This window comes from Erpetoichthys calabaricus (assembly GCF_900747795.2).
Source record: "Erpetoichthys calabaricus chromosome 1 unlocalized genomic scaffold, fErpCal1.3 SUPER_1_unloc_23, whole genome shotgun sequence".
Taxonomy (NCBI): domain Eukaryota; kingdom Metazoa; phylum Chordata; class Cladistia; order Polypteriformes; family Polypteridae; genus Erpetoichthys; species Erpetoichthys calabaricus.
The window spans coordinates 880,092-886,091 of record NW_026261589.1 but is presented as its reverse complement, the minus strand read 5'-3'; the positions used below and the strand labels follow the sequence as shown (position 1 = coordinate 886,091).

The 6,000-nt window shown below is 40.6% G+C and overlaps 1 protein-coding gene across 1 annotated transcript in view; it reads right to left on the bottom strand.

Moving 5' to 3' along the window:
• Nucleotides 1-6,000, bottom strand: part of LOC127526378 (gastrula zinc finger protein XlCGF57.1-like) — a 669,858-nt gene that overhangs the window by 316,061 nt on the left and 347,797 nt on the right. The window lies entirely within an intron of this gene.

Below are 6,000 nucleotides of genomic sequence, written 5' to 3'. Positions count from 1 at the left end.
TGAAGGGAGATATGTGATTGTCAAGGTAATTTATTTAACTGTAAAGTGATTTTGATAAATGTTTATGCACACAATGTGGATGATAGGAACTTCAACCAAATGTATTTACATCATTCCCAAAGTGAACACTCATAAAATTATAATGGCTGGGAATTTTAATTGTGTTTTAAGTCCAGACCTAGATAGGTCTCCTGCCACAGGGGCGATAACATCTAACACTGAAAGACAATTACACAGTTTATAACTGACCACAACTTATCAAGACCCCTGGAGATTTCTAAACCCAATCTCAAGAACATATTCCTTCTACTCACCAGTGCATCATTGCTACTCAAGAATGTATTATTTTTTTTGTAGATAACCATTTCTTGCCTACGATCAAATCCTGCAAGTACGATGCTATTGTTATTTCTGACCATGCCCATCATCTTGGAGCTCAAATCATTATGACCCACATACTCATCTCACAGATGGTTCTCAATCCACTTTTATTAGCAGTGTTGTACGTGGTGAACTGTGTGTTGGTGAAGGATTATTTGCTGTTAACTTTCACTAAATATTTTTAAAATGAACTTTTGGACAGAGATTTCTTTCAGCACATGTTTTTCCAGTGCTTGATCTCGCCTTATACTTCGGTGGCTACAGACAAGTTAGAAAGTTTCATTAATGTTACAAACTATAATGGAAGAACAGAAAACTCCTAAACTTGTAAAAGTAAGTGAAATTTGTGTTTAATATTATTTGAAATCTCATCTAAGTTTAACTTAAAAAAGCACAAGACAACACTTTCAGGCCCATAACCCTGACCCTAAAATATACACTCATTTTTATTTTTCACTTACTTGTTTCAGATGACGTCTTAGGTGGTAATGGCTGACCTTCCTCAGTCCTAGGAGATGAAATTTCTTCAGTCCCTTTTGTGTCAGACTGTAATGATTCATATTTTACATTGATAGAAGACTCTGGAGATGAAGAGTGTCTGCTTTGAGAAGAGACTAACCCGGTCACTGCTCCATCTTGATGTCCATAATGAAGGTCATCTTCCTCGACACTCTCCACACTTCTATAGTTGTGTATCTCAGTGCTGACACACTTCTCTTCATCTTCCTCTTTAAAACTCACTGACCCCAGTTCACGGTCCTCTTCCTTGATGTCCAGACTCTTCTGTTTGGGGTGGACACTCTCCCACTCACATTCCTCCTCCTTAACATTTATGGTCCTCTCCTCCATGATATTCATGTTGGCCTCACACGTCTCCTCTTTCACATCCATCTAAACATTACAGTAAATGGCAGATTTTTCTTTTTCTCTGTGGAAAGATCAGGATTCAATTCCATTAAAACTGCATCATTCAGAACTAAAGACATTTGAAGTTTATAAAATTCTCTCAGTTAAAGCTGATGTCTAGTCAGAGAGATCATAGCAAGGTGACAGGAACTCATCACTTTTCAAATCAAATGAGGTGTAAAGTGAGTTTGGGAATGAAAGGAAAGTCCAGAATGCTAGAAGAAGAAGGAGGCCATCTTGCACAGTTGTGTGTCAACAGTATTCACTACTCTGATTAAACATTCAGTGCCATTGGGGTCCCAGAATTTTTTTATCTGTTAATCTTAAGGAAGGTTTATAAAAGTTAGGCCTGAGGATTATGTTAAGAAACGGGGCAAATGAAGGAGGAACTTAAATAATGGGTTTGGGGTTTGCAACCTTAGCGTGATGTCACATTGGACGACTTATCCAGCAACTTTAAGTCATACACATACATTATCAACAAAATAATAATGATAATAATAGAAAAATTGAAACGGTTTGCAGGTTTGTGCTAATGACTTATCTTTCCCTACTCTGTATTATTAATGCCAGTTGGCGAGTGCGTACACGAGTACTGTTGGTGTATTTGCTCACTTCAAGGTGACAAGTAGCCGCTCTTCAGGACTAATGCTGACTCACATATTGGTTGACTGGCGTGTCATATGGTGCTGTACCAGCATCAACAGGCAATCAAAACTCAAAACTGACATCTCACAGTATCTGAAGAACTTATGTGGAAGTTGAAGCACATCTTCACCAAAGCTTCCATTCTTCATACGCTGTGCAGTCAGAAGGTGAACACAATACCAGCAGTGGTGTTTTCTCAGGCTACGTCGCCATATCAGGAGGATTTTTAAATTAAATGTTCAGGTCTAATAAAGCCAACTGATCCATTTGTCACAAATCCAATGAATGATAAGCCTCAAATCCCACAGGCTAAAAACACTCTGGACTTCCTGATAACTGCAGGTAAACACACAAAACTACAATCTGGCCAACAGGGTGATGTTTACCAGAAGGAAACAAACGTGAATGTAACATCATATTGAAGTGAACTAAGCTCCTCTACAAAATACAACTTCAACGCCTCGGTCGCTCTGAGATTTGAATGCCCGTGTACACAGGGCCTTACCAAGATGGAAGCAGTTGGCGGTGTGGCCCTGTGAAGCTGATCACTTAATGTAACATACACAGTGTCTGACATCAATGAGCCTGTGACTCACTAAGATAAATTTAAACAGGTTTGATTTTGTTTTTAGTCTTAGAGACAGACTGTGTGTGCAGGAGAGAAGACAACCAGTGAATGTTCCCCTGAAGTAGAAGGCATAGAGTTAAGTGAAGAGCAGTAAGAAACATGCAGGTTTTGAACCTAACAAAAATAAGAGATGCTCCACTTTTCTCATGTCTCGTGTTTCAAATACCATAAGAAAAGGTAAAAATAAAATAAATGGCCGAGACTGCTGGACAGCCCCCGCTGTTAACCCTTTGTACACCACAGGCTTCATCAGGCAGCATGCTATTAGAAACAGCGGTGAGCACAACTCTGCTGAGTGGTCGTCATGTGATCACTAAATGTGACAAAGGCAGTGATTTTAATTTGTTTAAACTAATATGGTCAGGTGATGAGATCAGTGACTGCAGGTGGCAAATCTGATGTGCCAAAGGACATAAAGTCACGTAATGTGACACTGGCTTTAGACTGAAGTGTCACTGACGATGGTTACCTTTGATGTTTGATGGTAGGACAGACAAAGACCACTGCCTGCTAACTGACTAAAACCAATCAGAACATTGCTGCAGTCACCCTGTCACCTGTTGAGCCAATCAGAATGTTTCATTGCAGTTACACATTTTACAGAACCTCTTGTTCTCATTTTAAAGAGTTTGATTCTGTTGAAATGTGAATTTTCCTTCTGCCGAAGTGAACAGCTAATTGACCCAAATTGAGCCATCATGACATCCTTTATTGCACCACCATTACAGGGATGGACATTAATAGTGTGTAAAAGTTTAATTGTGGTTAAGAAGGCCATGCAATTTGCTTACTGTATTAGTTTAACTAATAACACATGAAATTAATTTAAATGGTGACATTGTGGGAACAAAGAACAGCTTTCCTTGGTTATCTCAATATTAGCTGCTCCATGAAACATCCATCCTTCCATTTCCTCTAACTGCGTATCCAGGGCAGGGTTGCAAAGCAGTTGGCGCCTATCCCAGCAATCATTGGGTGCAAGGCAGGAACAACACCTGGAGAGGGCGCTGGTCAGTCCCAGGGTGGACACACATGCACACGTATACCACAGGACCAATTTAGCATTGCCAGTCCAGTTAATCTGCATGTCTCTGAAGAGGAAGAAACACACGGACACAGGGAGCACACGCAAACTCCACTCAGGGGCCAGAAAACATCTGAAAAACATTTTTCTGATAGAGGAAGTCGACATCCTGCTGTTTTCAAGAAGAAGAAAAAGAATGTGTTCACCGCATAGCCAATTCCATAAGTCACGTCCACCAAGGATTTCTGCATAAAGCACAGCATTTAAAACACAAGTCATTAACATTGAGACTCCTATGGATGGATGAACAGATGGATGGATCTTTATTAGTGCAAAGGGGAAATTCAACTTTATAAAGGAGGCTCAAGAATATTACAACTTACAACTACGTCCCTAAAGCAAAGGCAAAACTTACAAAAATGGAGAAAAGCCTTCTGAATAAAAGATTAAAGAGCAGTCACAGCGTGGCTTTATAAAGGCGTATTGTCTTTGGTGTAAGGAGCCCCAGTAGTGTTTCTTTAACACACGTCTGCTGAATAATTCATTGGCTGAACGTCTTCAGTTTTAGTGCGTCAGGAGAGGATATGCAACATTGTTCATAATGGCACTCAGTTTGGTTTTAATTCTCTCCTTTGCTACAAACTCCAGCAGGTCTGGGGGTGCGACACATAGCTGAGCCTGCCATCTTAATCAGCTGGTAGGTCCGGTGGGCCTCTCTTGTAGTGACGTTACCAGCCCAGCACACCACAGCATAGACAATCATACTGGTCATCAGAGAGTTGTAGAACATGTAGAGGACGTCACTGGTGTGTGTGTTTGTGTGCAGCACACAAGTAAACTCAATGATAGGACATCAGATAACAAGTACATTGAATGAACGTGTAGCATATGAATGAAGATGATGAACAGCGAAATAAAATACAGTGATAGAGAAACAGTTGGACAGGAGAGGCCATGACAGTGACGCATGTCATTCGATCACTGGACTGATCTGTAATTTATAAAGCATTGGTGCTACGTGTGCATTGAATTTGTCATGGGGTGAACTTCAGAAGTGTGAGTGTCTGATATGACACTTGTGTCTCCTGAGCTCGTTACTGAGTGACGTTGTGCTGCTCTGCTTGTTAATCAGTCAGTTTGGTCACAGGAGGACACACAGGGGAAATCTGGAGCTGAGGAGCCATTTGTGATGACAATCTTTATTAAAGTGTGCTTGTCAGGAGGTGACCACCTTACTGGACCAAAGACCCCACGTGTAGTGACTGAGACAGGCAGGCCATGTGGACATTTAAGTTGGTTGTGGTGTTTAAATGGATTCTATGGTCTTGGTTTTACTTTGTATTAGTGGAGGAGTCTGGCAGATTGGGATTAAATACTGATGCACTGTGTAAGAGAGGACAGAGCCGGTTATACTTCTTTAGAAGGCTGGTGTCCTTCAACATCTGCAATAAGATGCTGCAGATGTTCTATCACACAGTTGTGGTGAGCGGCCTCTTCTATGCGGTGGTATGCTGGGGAGGCAGCATAAAGAAGAGGGACGCCTCACGACTGGACAAACTGGTGAGGAAGGCAGGCTCTATTGTAGGCACAGAGCTGGACAGTTTGACATCTGTGGAGGAGCGACGGGCGCTGAGCAGGCTCCTGTCAATTATGGAGAATCCACTGCACCCACTGAACAGGATCATCTCCAGACAGAGGAGCAGCTTCAGCAACAGACTGCTGTCACCATCCTGCTCCACTGACAGACTGAGGAGATCGTTCCTCCATCACACTATGTGACTCTTCAGTTCCATCTGGGGGGGAGTAAACGTTAACATTATACAAAGTTATTGTCTGTTAAACCTGGAATTTTATCACTCTTTAATTTAATATTGTTTATTATTAATATGCTGCTCCTGTAGTATGTGAATTTAATAAAGTATCTATCTATCTATCTATCTATCTATCTATCTATCTATCTATCTATCTATCTATCTATCTATCTATCTATCTATCTATCTATCTATCTATCTATCTATCTATCTATCTATCTATCTATCTATCTAAAGCTGCTGCCTTCATCTTTTTAACAAATATCAGAGTGGCAAATCTTAGCCCTGCTTGAAATTCAATCCAAAGTGATTTTTGTCAGACAGTGACAGGTGGTCTGTTTATTCTCAGCGGTGGCTTTTTCCAGCCTTGGTTTTCTTATGTTTTAAATTATTTACTGGCTTTTAAACATGTGTGTCTGGTCAGCTGGGGTGACGTTCAGAGTTTAGTTTCAATCAGCACCATTTTCTTGTCCACTTATATTACATGAGCTTTTGGTTTGTGGTGGGGGTCTGCAGGGTTTTTACTGGTGGATTTCTGTGTGCTTTTTAATTTGTAATTCACCTCACAATACATTTTCATATTTTCCTTGAAGTATTTCTAT